Source organism: Lissotriton vulgaris, chromosome 9 (genome assembly GCF_964263255.1).
Source record: "Lissotriton vulgaris chromosome 9, aLisVul1.2, whole genome shotgun sequence".
Taxonomy (NCBI): domain Eukaryota; kingdom Metazoa; phylum Chordata; class Amphibia; order Caudata; family Salamandridae; genus Lissotriton; species Lissotriton vulgaris.
In genome coordinates, this window is record NC_141697.1 from 978755958 (window position 1) to 978772904 (window position 16947).

At 48.0% G+C, this 16947-nt stretch overlaps 1 protein-coding gene across 5 annotated transcripts in view; it reads right to left on the reverse strand.

The window, feature by feature from the left end:
- Window positions 1-16947, reverse strand: part of DCAF1 (DDB1 and CUL4 associated factor 1) — a 1123544-nt gene that overhangs the window by 572516 nt on the left and 534081 nt on the right. The gene's annotated exons all lie outside the window — the stretch shown is intronic.

The window sequence follows — 16947 nt, forward strand, 5'->3', positions numbered from 1 at the left end:
TTCGTACCCAGTTGTGCCCTATCTGCTTTGAACGCTGGATCCTCTTGCGAGGCGTGTATCCACTGATTGAGGATCTTAAGCTGGGCCGCCCAGTAGTACAGTCGTATGTTAGGCAATGCGATGCCCCCATCGTACCAACCCCTGTTCAACTTTATGTGCGAGATTCGGGCTGGCCGGTTCCCCCAGAGCAGGCCCGTGATCTGCGCCGTTATTTTTTGGAGGAAGCTATCCGGTATCAAACTTGGAGAATTTTCAAGAATATACAAGAAGCGCGGCAGGGCACTCATTTTAAAGAGCGCTGCCCTTCCCAGTAGTGTCAAAGGGAGTTCCTTCCAATGTTGCACATCATTACGGAGTCGGAGCAAGGGAGGCCGCAAATTAAGCCGCGTGAATTCTGCCTCGTCTCGGGTAATATGGATCCCCAAATATTTAAAAGAAGTTGGCGCTATCTCTAGCGGACAGGAGTCCGGGAGTGGCGGAAGTGGCCCTTTGAGTTCGAAAATTGTCGACTTCACCCAGTTGATGGTGTAGCCCGAGACTCGCCCATGTGCAGTACAGAGAGCCAGGAGGTTACGAAGGCTGTCCTCCAGGTCAGTGAGGTATATCAACATGTCGTCCGCATACACGGATACTCTATCTTCCCATTGCGGAGTCCATTGGATACCCTTCAGGAGCTGTGTAGTACGAATAGTAACCGCCAACGGTTCCAAAACTAGAGCAAAAAGGAGGGGCAAAAGCGGGCATCCCTGCCGCGTGCCACGTCCTAGATGTATGGTTCTAGAAATATGGCCATTAGCTACCACTCTGGCTACGGGGTCTTTGTAGAGCATACGTATCCAGGAGATAAACACCGGACCGAAGCCCATACGCGCAAGCACTGCAAAGAGATAGTTCCACTCCACCATGTCGAACGCCATCTTGGCGTCTAATGAGAGGATCGCAGCCGGCTCTCGCAGCAGCGAGAGTCTCGCCACAACGCCATGCACCCTGCGAAGGTTTAGGGCCGTACTTCGATGTGGCATGAAGCCGGATTGATCTGGGTGAATCAATTGAGTTAAGCACGGCAAAAGCCTATTCGCCAATACTTTAGCTATGATTTTGGCCTCTGGATTCAGAAGAGAGATGGGTCTATAGGATGAGCATTCACTGGGGGGTTTACCCGGTTTCGGGATGGCTACAATAGTCGCCATCCGTTGGTCCGAAGGCAACATCCCCTGCAACCGACATTCCTCGTACATCTGAATAAGGGGCATGCCCAAGGATTCCGACATGGTTTTAAACCACTCGATGGGTATTCCATTGGGGCCCAGGGCCTTACCCGAATGAAGGGAGCCAATGGCTAGTTGAATCTCCTCCATCGTCAAGGGTGCGTCGATGTCCTTCGACGCCTCGTCCGTCAACTTCGGCAGGGGCACATGTTCGAGGGCAGTTTGAGCCTCATCCTCTGCCACCATTGCCGTAGGGGTGTATACCTCGCTAAAATAATCAGCTAGGACCTCCACTATCTCATCGGGGCGGGTGCGGACAACACCACACGAGTCAGTGAGTTGTAGGATATTTCTCCCTCCCCCCGTTTCCTGTCCAGCCACGCCAAGAGTTTGCTAGCCTTGTCCCCGATGTCGTAGACCCTGTGTTGTGTCGCAGCAATGTCCGCCACAGTGACCCTCCTTAAGTGGTCGGTGAGGCGACGTTGGTGAACCTGTAGGTCGTGGAGTGTATCGTCTGAAGGATTTGCCATATGGGTGGTGTTGGCCCTCTCGAGGCCCAACTCTAAGTCTAATGCCTCCCTCCTGTGTGCTTTTTTGTGGTTCGCGACAACGGCAATGGCCTGTCCCCTAAACACGGTCTTATATGCTTCCCATAACGTGGAGGGGGAATTCACCGAGGACCGATTCTCCTCAAAGTAAAGCCGGGTAGCATTCTTCAGGTCTTTGCTTATCTGAGGGACTTTTAGATATCCAGGGAAGATCGGGAACAACCGCTGTCGTTTAGTGTTTGTGGTAATGATTGTCAGAGTGAGCGGAGAGTGGTCCGATATGCCCCTAGGCTGTATACTTGTCTCGGCCACAGTAAGATGCCCGTTGCCCAATATGAAAAAGTAGTCGATCCTGGAGAGACTATTGTGGGTGGCTAATTAGTATGAATATTGTTGCTGGCCAGGGTGTAGTTTGCGCCATATGTCCACCAACCCTTGTGCATCTAGAAAGGTCTGGAGCCTGCTGGGACCGTCTGTGTGTGCTCGGGAGGGGAACCGGTCGAGGGTGCCTGTGTGCGTCATGTTGAAGTCCCCACCTATGAGCAGGTCCCCATCAGGGAGGTCCAACAAGAATCTGCCAAGGTCCGGCAAGGCTACAGAGTGCAGCGCTGGCGGTATATATACGGAAACTATATTTAACAATTTCCCCTCCCACTGACCATGGACTGCCGCAAATCGGCCATGGGCATCAACTGCTGTTGACTTCACAATAAATTGGGAGGATTTCTTCTGCAAAATACCCGTACCGCGGGACCCTGAAGTGAATTCCGCATGCACTATCATCTGATAACCTCTCCTGTCTAGGGCCTTCGTGGCCACCCCCGTCAAGTGTGTTTCTTGTAAGAGAATAAGAGCAGGCCCCTGTCTTCTAATTCCCTGTAGCACCAGTCCCCTCTTAATCTTTTCCCCCAGACCTCTAACATTCCATGACATGAGGAGTAATGGGTTCGGCGTAGTGCGGTTATCTGTTCCAGCCATGAGAAAGATGGTGAGCCATCACGAGGCCCCCTCGCCATGTGCGAGGCGGCGTGTGGGGACAGGTGTAGGGCAGATGAGTCTCACTTCGGCATTCCAATTCCTCATCGTCCCAAATAGACCAAATGCTCTCAGTAGAATGAAACATGCCAGTAAACATATGTGTGCATACAACAAAAACTCGCAGGACCAAAGGGTCCCGTAGAGCAAACTTACCCAAACCCCCCTCCCTGCCCCCCTGCTGCACGGACTCAAAACTGCCTGCCCCCCCAACTGAGCAGAGTGCATACCCATCCCCAAAACAGAGTACTTGCGCGTTGGGGTGAGTGACTCTCCGCTGCCGGCAGTCTCTCATAACACCCTCGGAGGTCCTTCACCGAGTGTCCAATGGCGGGAAGCGCTTACGCGGCCTTAAATGTCTGTAACAAAATAGAGTCTGACGCTCATTGTTCCTCGAACTTCTCATGGCCGCCTTCTGCCCCCAATGAGTCATTATTTTCCGGTCCACCTCCTGAAGCCTGGGAGTCCTGGCGTTGACCTCCATTTCGATCTTTCTTGGGTCGATTTGTTCGTCTCAGATTCTGACCCGGTCTCCAACCTTCCAGCCATTCTTGCACATTTTCCGGGTTGTCGAAGAACCACGTTTTGTTTTCTGCTACCACCCTCAGTCTTGCAGGAAAGAGCATGGAGTACGGTAGTTCCCTCGACCTCAGTTCCTTCTTCACTTCAAAGAACGTTCAACGCCGACGGGCAACCTCCGCCGTGTAGTCGGGGAAAATGGCGATGGTAGCATTCTGGATCTTAAGAGGAGGAGAAGTTCTGGCCGCCTGCAAGATGGCGTCCCGGTCACGGAAATTAAACAATCGGGCTACTATGGGCCGCGGAGCTGCCCCCGGCTTTGGCTGGCCTCCTGGTACCCGATGGGCCCTTTCAACGGAGAAAAAGTTCGACAGCCCTTTCGGCTTAAGTTCAGTCGTGATCAGGTTCTCCACAAAGAGGTCCATTGCTTTAACTCCTTCCGACTCCGGTACCCCAATAATACGGATGTTGTTCCGCCTCGAACGTCCTTCCTGTTCATCCAGTTTCTCCCGGAGCATTTTATTGTCCTGCGCCATCTTCCCCATCTCCCGTTGGAGTTCGGAGACGTCCTCCAATAGCGATTTTGTGACCACCTCCATGTTTTTAACTTTCCCCGACATTTTGTGGAGGTCCGCTCTGAGCAAGGGGACATCCGTGGAAATCGTACCCACAGTCGTTTGTAGTTGGGCCAGAGCATGCATGACATCGTCCAGCGTCGCCTTTTTGCCCCCTGGAGTGTCGGCCGTCTTGCCTCCCAGATCTTTCCCCGCCGGGGAGGCGGTTGGCTTGTCGGAGGTATACCGTTCGATGCGGGTCTGTGTGGCGCCGCCCTTGGGACCTTTCCCCGCCATACCACTGGATGTTGTGCTTCTCGTGCCCCTACGCTCCAGGATGTACGGAGCGGTGTGGGCACACCACCCGATCCAATTAGAAAGGGTTCGAGCCTCAGTAGGGTGTGTCGTAGGGCGAAGAGCTTCCTCGATCTATAAAATGGCGGACGTCCCCTCCGTCACCGGTTCCATTACACTCAAAGCCGCCTGTGTCGACCGCTGGGACGGTCGGGGCTTCGGCGACAGTGCTATCGTCCGCCACACTCCCGTGGTCTGCTGTGACGCTGCTTCTGACTATCCGGGAGGCGCTCGTTCCGCCGGCCCCCGCGCCCCGCGGGCACTTCCGGTCCAGACACCCAGGTCCGCCTTCACTTCCTGCTGGGCCACTCGATCAGGGGAGGCCCCGGCTTAGAGGGTCGGAGTAGGCCAAACCGTAACCTCGACGTATCTTGGTCCCCAGACGTCGGATCGTGTCGCCGCTTATCGCTGCTTACTCCACCCGGTCCTGGGCTCCGGTACCCTCCTGCAGGGCTTAGAAAGTGTATCGGATTATATATCGGATTGACGAAGAGGCCGCTTCAGCTGCGGAGCTCGTCCCTTATGCTGCCGCCATGATCGGCTGCTAGCCACGCCCCCATAAAAAGCATTGTTGTTTTAAATACCAGGAGCTCAAACGCTCGCAAATGCGAGACCACTATAATGGTGGGTACGCCCCTTTTTAGGTCTCGCTGAGCCAACGCGCATGCGTTGCTCTGCGAGAGTTAAGTGAGGGCTTTCAAAAATGCTCCCAAAGTCTGCAGGCGGATCGAGCACAGTGCATGTGCGCCGGGCGCACGCACCATTTGTCCACCTGCAGCCTTTAGGAGGACTTTCGCGGCCGCTTTGATGTTCTCAGTGAGTCGCGCGACACTGCACATCAAAGCGGCCGCGAAAGTGCTCACCATTTGCCACCGCCTCCCTTATCCCACTTCCTGCTTGTCATTATCAGTGTTGGCGCGCAGTGTGCCAGATGGAGGCTGCATTTCAGTCTCCGGTTACTGGTTTTTAATGCACTTCAACTATGCATTGTGTCCATGTCTTAAGTCGATTTCAAGACCTTCCATCCATTCCCGGTTTACTTCAACCTGTTTCTGATTTTGACAGTCTTAAAGCTAACAATATCGAAATTCATCATTTTGGATCAATCTACAAAAGTCTAAGATTTTTTTTTTTTTAGATTAAGAAACGATCTTTAAATAAAAGAAACGTGCAACTCTCAATGTTTGCAGTTCAAAGCAGGGAACACTGGGCTGCACGTACCAAACAAGATCTCGCCATTTCTTCCGATTTCTAATTGTTCCTTACGTTTTTCCATGGGTTTCCTCTATTTTTTACTCAAAAACCCTTAGCTTCCTACTTGTTTTTGATACTTATCAGATCAGCGCTCCTCCGTGGTTCATTTCTTCATGGACCCTTTGTTGTTCTGTACGTACAAGTAGGTCTATGATACCACGCGTCGGCAACCCACCACCCCCATCTCGTGAAGTGGTGACGGAGGCGCTCTAAAGGGGGCACTCAGGATCAACCCCTAGGGGTGGCATTACTTTCATATGGGAGACTGGGCACCTCGGCTGAGACCCCAGGAGGGTGCCAATGACCCGTACCTGCCACCCATTGTAAACCAAGGTTTGGGGTGGGTTGTGGGGTTGGTGTGACTTAGTAGCGTGTTGGGTTATATGCTTGTGGTGGGGCGATTCCGCTGTTCCTGCATGGGGTGCGCACTCACTTTATCACACACACACACACACACACATATATCTGAACTTTTTCTCAAGTTGTCTATCACGCAAACGTTCTCTCAAACACAAGCACCCAAGTTCTCTCACGCCGCATTTCTTTCAAACACATTTCTCTAAAACACATTTCTCTTTCACACACTCTATCAGACATGTGCACTTCTCTCACAGTCAGACACTGTTTCACCCTCCCACTCGGATTCGCCTCCCTCAAGCACGCTCTCAGCTTGCCCTATCTGATGCGCTGAATCCTGTGTGACTCTGGACATATTGAACAGGTGCAGCACAGGGAATACTTCAATTAACAATGACCTGCTAGGTAAGGGCAGTGTCTCGATAAGTGGAAAACCAAATAATTAACACGAACTCCAGGATTTTGTATATCGTGCCAAGCTTTAATTTTCCCCAGTTTCCCGATTAAATATCAAATTAATTTTGAAATAATCATTGCATTGATTTTTTCTACTGTTCCCACTTTACCTATAGATACCAAGCTGTTCTTTTTGCCACAGGCCCCCACATCTTTGTCCACACTCGGCGAAAAAATGTGATATCACACAAACGTTTAAAAAAGTTTATAGGTTTAATTTTGCGTTTTTACGATGTGTACAGAATTTTAATTGCCAACACAGACATTGTTACTTGCAGCTGTTAAGTAAGAGAACTACAAACACATCAGAAAAAGCAAATCCAATCGGCGTCAAATTGACAAAGGGCACTAAAGCAGTACATCTGAAGGCACCCTTTCGCAATTCATACCACAACTGCACTGGCATTCCACTACTGAAGATCTTGTTACTCTGCCTGGTACTACATGTAACCCAGTTGAATAACACACCCTCGCCCTCATAAGGACTGCAACTTGACATAGTTGTCCATTCCCCCTAAAGTGCTGTCCTGCACTTGTTATAATGTCGAATTATTCTATTTCTTCATTTCATTTATAACTATATGGCAGAGCATGGATCTTGCGGTTCTCCCACTTCTTGAGCATAACTGGCACCAGTTTAAATTGTTTGTTTGTATCCGAAATTCACCTGAAGTGATTCACTTCGCTTAGTTCCAAAGTGCTTGTTTTCTTAAATTCCACACACAACCACACACGCAACCACACACGCAAACACACACGCAACCACACACGCAACCACACACGCAACCACACCCACAACCAACACACCCAACACACCCAACACACCCACAAACAACCACAACACACACACCCACAAACTCGCACAACCCCACACACAAACGCAATTAACACCCACAATCCCACACACAACCGCAATGAACACACACAACCACACACACAACCAGCCACACACACGCAACCCCACACGCAACCCCACACACAACCAGCCACACACACGCAACCCCACACGCAACCCCACACACAACCAGCCACACACACGCAACCCCACACACAACCCCACACACAACCACACACACAACCAAAACCACAACCACACACACAACCAAAATCACAACCACACACACTCAAAACCACAACCACTCACAACCACAAACACACACAACCACAACCACACAACCACACACGCAACCACACACGCAACCACACCCACAACCAACACACCCAACACACCCAACACACCCACAAACAACCACAACACACACACCCACAAACTCGCACAACCCCACACACAACCGCAATGAACACACACCACACACACAACCAGCCACACACACGCAACCCCACACACAACCAGCCACACACACGCAACCCCACACACAACCACACACACACACACACAACCAAAACCACAACCACACACACAACCAAAATCACAACCACACACACAACCAAAATCACAACCACTCACAACCACAACACACACTCACAACCACAACCACAACCACACAACCACAACCACACAACCACAACCACACAACCACAACCACACAACCACACACACAACCACACACACAACCACACAAACAACCACACACACAACCACAACCACACACACAACCACAACCACACAACCACACATACAACCACACACACACACCACACACACACACACACAACCACACACACAACCAGCCACACACACGCAACCCCACACGCAACCCCACACACAACCAGCCACACACACGCAACCCCACACACAACCAGCCACACACACGCAACCCCACACACAACCACACACACAACCAAAACCACAACCACACACACAACCAAAATCACAACCAAACACACTCACAACCACAACCACTCACAACCACAACCACACACACAACCAAAATCACAACCAAACACTCACAACCACAACCACTCACAACCACAACGACACACACAACCACACACTCACAACCACACACACAACCACACACACAACCACAACCACACAAACAACCACACAAACAACCACACAAACAACCACACACAACCACAACCACACACACAACCACAACCACACACACAACCACACACACAACCACACACACAACCACAACCACAACCACAACCACACACACAACCACACACACAACCACAACCACACATACAACCACACATACAACCACACACACACACCACCACACACACAACCACACACAAACAACCACACACACAACCACACACACAACCACACACACAACCACACACACACACCACCACACACACACACACACACCACACACACACCACACACAACCACACACACCACACACACACACCACACACACACACCACACACACACAACCACACACACACAACCACACACACACAACCACACACACACAACCACACACACACAGCCACACACACAGCCACACACACAGCCACACACACAGCCACACACACAGCCACACACACAGCCACACACACAGCCACACACACAGCCACACACACAGCCACACACACAACCACACACACAACCACACACACACACAATCACACCGTCAGTGCACACTTTCACCAGGAACAGACACCATCAGTCGTCAGTGCACACTTTCACCGGGCACAAACACCACCAGCCGTCAGTGCACTCTTTCACCGGGCACAAACACCACCAGACGTCAGTGCACGCTTCCACCAGGCACACACCACCAGACATCAGTGCACGCTTTCACCAGGCACACACACACAACCAGCCATCAGTGCACACTTTCACCAGGCACATACACCACCGGCAGTCAGTGTACGCTTCCACCAGGCACACACACCAACAGCCGGCAAGTGCTCACTTCCACCAGGGACACATCCCACCAGCCATCAGTGCACAATTTCTACAGGCACACACACCACCAGCCATCAGTGCACACATCAATTGTGAACGCATCCACAATTAATTATTGTAGCAATCGCAGTATGGCACACTCTACCTTTAAACATATTCATCTAAAGCGCAGCATGCCACCATTGCTACAAAAATAAATACACATTTTTTGGGCCTACAATTTATAGACTTTTGTTACAATTGGTGTTGTAATATTTAGCAATGCCAATAGCTCAAACTTAATTAATGCGAGACCTATTGCATTGGAAATGCTTGTTTTAGACGCTGCTCGCACATTCAGGTTACGGTGAGCAGCGTCTAAACATAGGGGCGTCTCCACGATTATAGTGAAAGCACTTATGGCGCTTCCACCTAAAGTTTATTTTAAAAAAAAGTATATGTAAAAACGTAGCGTGGCTGCTAAAGTGAAAGCGACCCACGCTGGAAATTAAATAATTAAATAGGCGTGGCCGCTAAAGTGAATGCGGACCGCGCCGTATATTAAATAATTAAATAAGCAAATAAGCACGGCCACTATAAAGTGGACCGCGCTGTAATTTGAATAAAATATATTATAATTTAAAACAAAGCGGGTGGGTGTTCCGATGCAATGGGTGGAATAGGGGAATAGCATTAAAGAAAATAGTGCTCACCAACTTATAAAGTATACCATGTAATAACCGAAGTAAAAGGGCCAGTCCTGGTGGGAGGTTACAAGTGAAGACAAGGCCGTATTAAGGCAGGACTAACAAGTCTATGTATAAATCAGAAGCCAGAATTTACGAAGGGCAATGACATAAGCCAATGACAACTATGGTCGGAGAGTGGGCGGGCCCCAATAGCATCCTCCAGTACATCATGCCTCGCAGAGCGAGCAGAGAATGTGCGCTGTCCTTAGGCCCGACCTTAAAAAGGAATAGGGGCATAAATAACAGCAAAGAACAAAGCAGGAGACAATAGGTGAAAATAAAATAGCAAAACCAAAGAGTTGATAGCCAAACTACAAGCAGAACGGGGAACGAAAATAACCCAAATAAGAATAAAGTTGCTGCTTAATCAAGACAGATGACTACTTGAGGTATACATTCGTGCTAAGTGAGAGCAGAGGGGCTCTACATACTTTATATCACTTTAACTGCTTAACTCCAGAAACATATTTTTATGAATTTGCACACCTACTAGACATCCTTAAAACATCTCTTTGCAAGCACACTTTGGCTACTCGCTTCAGTGCAACATGGGACCAAGCTGCACTCTCTTCAAGCACGTTATTAACACTGTCTTGCATAACATCAGTATCTCTTCAACTCAACTAACACTCTAGCAGACAGACTACCAAAATAAACCATCCGCACTCCTAAACATTAATACTGCATAATCTCGTCTCAAAGTAGGGACAATCCCAAGACCTTGTCACTTTCATTCCATCCTGCTTATGAGCTACAAATTCCAAAGCACTCTACGCCCTCTACACTCCCATATTGCTCTGAAAGGGAATAATGTCAGCATTAAGACTGGTGGAAACAAATAAAGGTGATTTCTCACACTTGGTACATTAAAGGGATACGTGCAGGGCTGAAGTTTATGCCCAGTCACTAAACACCAAGTTGGATGTGTAGAGTTCGAGATTTTACCTCATGATTTGCTAGCATGAAGTGTGAAAGCATAAACTGACTTAATCAACTGACTTCTTCATACCTATGGACTAGAGTGAGAGGAGAAAAGGCTTTGCAACAAATGACATTTCTAGACAACAGATTTTATCAATGAGGGAAATCATTCATCTCCAAGTAAAGCTAGAAAAGAATTGTGAGTGTATTCTTAAAGAATATTTAGAATATATAAAAATGAACACACCCACAAACATTTCTCTTCACAGTGCAGACTTACAACACATTACTCATCAAGTTTAAACAATTTTAGAGTGAGAACATTAGAATTAATCATCCAGTATGCTGGCAGGTTATACCTTTGGAAAAGACAGAAGTGCAGTATGAAGCATTTAGAACCAATATGTTGGCTATCGTAGAATGGTAAAATAATTATACACTACTCTCACTGGATACAACCGAGCTGGGACCACTGTGGGGAACAAAACTGCCAGTTTCTTCGTTCAAACAAGCGGTCGTGAGGATCACCAAGAAACACTCGCTTCTCAACGATAAAATAACCTTCAGCGCCCGGACCCACGCCTGGATGACCATCAAATCATACATAAAGCCCATACCAGCAGCTTATTTTGACATGGCCTTCTCGTTCTTTATCAAATGTAAATTTCTTCAATTAAGGCTGGGTAACCTCCCGACAAGATTTGACCAACCAAAATGGAAACCACAAGAATCAACGGAATGTGACCTTTGTGGCGCAGGTAAACAAGACATTATTCATATAGTTTGCATCTGTCCGGCTATGTATCAAGGTCGGCGGTATTGGTTAAAGGACAAGCTCAACGAGCAAGGAGTTCGTACCTGCCGGACTGCGATAATCCAAATCTTATGCACTGCGGATCCTCAACTGATTTGTAGATCAGTTAAATTCCTGGACAGTTTCGTGAAAAAACAAGACCTATTGTCACAGGTCCGACCTTCATCTTGACTTAAGAACCCTGTTTCCAAAGACAATTTGTGTCCTGAATAATTTCACTGAAACTCACGTCAGTCTTTTGGACACTTAGAATACATACTTTTTCTCTTTTTATATACTTAAATGTTCATTTTAAACATTGTGGAATTGTATATATTGTAATGGTTTTAATTAACCAACAATAAAGAACTACTTTACTTTACTTTACTTTACTTTATACACTATGCACAATAGCATTCCATAAAGGGTATCTGGGCTTAGTGGAAGTGGTCACACGGGCTGGGCTATACTGCAGATAAAATAAGCAGCAAGCAATAGGCCTACTAGCACTGCCTAGGCACCACTAGTACCTCTTAAGTAAACATTAAGTAAGAAGATGGGAAGCAAAGAATTGAAAGGGGAATTATAAAAAAAGAGAACATTGAAAACCAAAGGACTGGCCAGACAGACCTGACGCAGAAGCATACCCGTCAGCCAGTTTTTCAGGCAGATGTGCACGTGATCAGAAAATGCAGTTATTTACAGGCAAGACAGCCAATGACTGATGTGGACTTAACCATTACCCCATGCAGTACACCGTCATGGACAGAAGCAGAGTATGAATAACCCCTAAGACTGACCAAAAGCAGAAAAGGGGTGATCCAAAGACCTTCTGTACCAATATGGATACAAGTTTTAAACCACAGTTTATCAAAGGAGGTAACCAACATCAAACCCTTGCCTACTATAGTAATCAGTACAATTGCATGTAACAACATACAAATCTGCGGACTTCATTACAAAGTAATAGCTATCTACCCTAAAATGGGTATTTTTAGATATGCTTAACACAATGTATAGGTCAGGTTTACTGCCTTTATCGTATCTCGTATTATTTATTGTATTTATGCATGTGCCACTAACAACCTTGACAAAGACCTGTGGATAACTGTAGTACAGCCCCCCCCTAGTGAGCCTGTGTTCTAATTAACACTAGAGGGCTGCGTGTGAGAAGGGAGGGCCCACTCTCCTTAGTTGACATCTGCACAAGAAGTGTAGAATCCCAGCAATCAGTGCCGTTTGAAATACCTGGGGAGCGACTGCCACAACATAAGCAGCCTTGAGTAGAACCTGCATGCCTAGACATGAGAGAACGTTCTTGGGACACCATGGGCAGGCATTCTCAGTGTAAAGTAATGGATTGTGATAACCAAACAATGTCCTCTTCACACAGTGACGTTGAGGAGATGGCAACCTGCTCTTCCCAAAATGTTAGCAACACTCCTGCAACTGCACTAGATTCCATACTGATGGCGATCAGGGACACCAGAGAGGCTTTGGAACAACAAATTGACCCAGTAGTAGTGGATCTTGGTATCCTCTACTATAACCAGAGAAAATTGCAGCAAATGACAAAGAATAGCTGAAGTGCAACCAGTCATGAGAGATTTAAAAGACAAATGTCAGAGATAGTAGAGAGAATCCAGTCTCTGGAAAACAGAGCAGAGTATGCAGAGGGAAGAGTATGCAAAACAATATCTGTGTATTTAGGCTGCCGGAACACATCAAGGGTATAGATAAAATATCATTTTAGAATCCTGATTTAAAGTCTGCCCTTCTTCGTTGGCTACAGGGTGGCAACATGACCCCCCCCACCCCCCCCCCCCCCCAGACCAGCCCCGGCCCCCTCCCTGGGGCATCGCCACGCAAAGTGGTGGTGACAGAGCTGCATTTTCGTGATAGGGATCATACCCTGCGTAAAGCACAAGCGAGAGGAGACCTCCTAATTAAAAATCACAGAGAGATAGTGTTACCAGATTTTACTGTGGTGGCCCAAAAACAGAGCCTTCTTCGCAGAAGTATAAAAAATGCCTCAGTCAAATGGATATTAAATAAGCAATGGTCTTTCCTGCAAAACATAGGGAGATTACGAACACTGGCTCTAAATTCTTCACTGCCTGGGACAGGATTGCGTATCGGGCGAGGCACTCTGCGTATCACACTGGGTTGACGGAAACCTTCACTAAAGTGTCCACCTATTGGTACTACACCCCGGAGCGGCTCTATGAGATGCGCAAAATAGACGATAAAGGTTGCTGGCGCGGCTGCGGACAGGAGGGCACCCTCACGCACATTCTCTGGGAGTGCCCGGTGCTGTCGGCCTATTGGAAGGAAGTCTTAGATGAGGTGGATAGGCATTTTGAGATCGAGCTTCCGCGCTTCCCCGCGTATGTCTTGCTAGGCCTCCCCAATGACTTGATGTACCCGCTGAAATCCCGCAGGGGCAGGCAGATTGCGATTGCGCTAGGTTCAGCCGTTCAGAACATACTGATACTCTGGCGCACCCCTACTGCCCCCTCTATCACTGGTTGGCTGCATAGACTCTGGCAGGTACTGGGCATGGAGAATATGTCGCTAACGGTGGCTGGGAATGTTTACCAGTTTGAGGAGCTCTGGCACCCCTTTTTGGCATTGCTGTCCACGGAATTTCACGAGCTCACGTGTCCACGGTATTTGCGCCTCCTTAGGCTGACGCCGCCGGCAGCTGCGGCGGAGTGACTGTGCGGATTGGGGGCCGGGGGTTGGGGGCGGGAAGAGGGGTTATATGCTTCTAATGCTGACTTTCGGACGGGGATGTTGGGGTATTGTTTTCTTTCTTTTCCTCCTTTGCTCTCCTTTCTTCTTCCTTTCTGGGGTCGGGGGGTTGGTGGTACGGTATGCTTCTCCTTTACTGTGTTGCGGGGTGCTATTCGGGCTTGGCCTTGCTTAGGGAGTGGGAGTCTACAGGGGGGTCGTTCACAATGCCTTATTGCCTTATGTATTTGCCTTGTTACCCTCTGGGGCTTCCTGCCTCCCTGCTTTTCTTCTGACTCGCTGCAACGTTCCGCTTCTTGTACTGTATGTTTGCTTGACCTCCTGCTCCCCTCCCCGTGTTTTTGTGCCTTAATAAAATACTTTAAACCTAAATTCTTCACTGCCCAGCAAGAGGCATGGAACTGGATAGACCTAAAACCAAACAAGAGAGTCAAAGCTTCCCACACGCCAGAATCAAACTTATCCACTCCTGGAACATACCTGCGAGGAGCAACCTTCCTACGAAGGTACAATCCCAAAAAGACAGATAGAGTGCACTGGAGGTGGTAGCGGGTATCAATGCCACCAGATCAGGTCGCCACTTGGGAACATGGTGGAGAATTAAAACATGTGACAAACTCAGGACCAGATTAGGACTCTACTGTGCATACTAACTCTGGAGCAGGTGACGCTGAGACGGCTAATAACCCAATTTGAGGCCACTTACAGCACTTGGCAAACCCAGGAACTAGAGTGTATCGGATGATGGTGGAGACTACTTACTGTACATACAGGTAAGGTTGGCTCGGAGGGAGAGGTTAACATTATTTATCAGCATAGTCTGTGTCAGATGGCATGCTGCATAACTGGAACTAGCCGCTAGCAGCTACCAATATCCCACACGAGTTACCTGTATTTCTCACACACGTGTTACAAATTGTTCATCTTAGTTTGGATGGAGGGAATGTTGCCTTTCTATCCTGGGTGGGAGTGGGAGTGAGGATTATTGTATTTGAGTCCAATGAGTTGCCTATGCACTTTGCAGGGCTACTGCCTGCTTGCAGGGAGTTGCCAGAATTGCTCCAGCCTAACACCTGGAGCCTTATTACACTACACCGCTGGCACAATGGCAGGACACAATACTGTGTGTAAAATAATATTCTGGGATATCAGGGGGTTAAAAATCATGACAAAAAGGTACAAGGTCCAGGCATATTTGAAACAAAGAAGAGCCAATATCACTCTGCTACAAAAGACCCACCTGACCACGTCAGATGGGCTAGCCCTCCAAAAACATTGGCATACCAAATATATTACACAACATACTCAGCTTTTGCAAGGGGATTTTTCATTTGCGTGTGACCTGGGGTCCCACTTCAAGTGCTGGAGGAGAAAATTGGCAAAGATGGATGTTATGATTAGCGAGCGACTGAGGGGTAAGGATGTAACTATTGCTAACATGAATGTACCTATACAGATCAAGCTAGGTTCCTAGATGCGATGACTCGCATAATAGCATCAAACATGCCACAATCTGCCATCACTGGAGGGGACTTTAACTGCGTTACTGATCCAATGCTAGATCGCTCACACCCGCCACTGCGCCACTCTCCTATTAAGAAACTAGCAAAAATGTTTCAAGCCAGCAGGACCAATGGAAAGTAATCGACACATGAAGGGCAACACATCCAGAGGACCAGGACTACTCCTTTTCACCCGTATCACATGGCTTGCGTGTCTGCCTAGGTGCTTTCTTGTGCACACTGCAAGCTCATATGACAATCACTGTTTGAGTATCTAGCAAGAACAATATCAGATCATAACCAATCATCATAGTAATAGCTTCTGTTCCACGCCAAACTTGCATGCCTAATAGGAGGCTAAAGATTGAAAACCTCGAGTACCAAATTTTTCAAGTTACAATAGAACAAGTGATCTGGAATTATTTTGCAGAAAATGAAGGTGCAACCCCTACTATCCTTATAGAGTGGGAGGCCTTCAAATCCATTGTCAAGAGACAGTGAATATTGAGGGGGGAGACATTTTCCAGACCCTAATAGAGGAGGTCAAACAGCAGGAAGCACTACTTAGAAAGGGGCAGACCTGGAAACTCTGACATGAAACAACCACTCTTAGAAGAGAAGTAGAAACTGATAGAAAGACTCTGCTGTTTTAACTACAAGGAGACATTCCTAAACTGGCTGGCAAACCTGACAGAGGATCACAGATACTGGAGCTGAAAAATATGAGCACAGCATCAGGGTCAACAAACAATTGAAATCAATGAGGTGCTAGAACAGTATAATAGCACACTATACGCTCTGATGGCTCAAGGTGAGACCATAAACATACAAATCTCTTTAGAAAGCTACCCCTGGTCGTCCTTCTGCCTGACAGAGGAGGCATTAGGCAAAGACATAGCTATTGATGAAGTTATGGCAGCGGTTAAGGACATGGCCAGAGGAAAACACCAAGATCAGACGGGCTACAGGGGAAGTTCTATGCCACCTACATCGGATCTGCTGGCACCACACCTGATAGAGGTCTATAAAAAGGCAAGGGAGTGAAATTTCTCACTTTCGTCCACAAAAGAAGCATTAAATATATTCCTATTCAAACCAGGACGGGCCCATAGGATATATCGGCTTACAAGCCA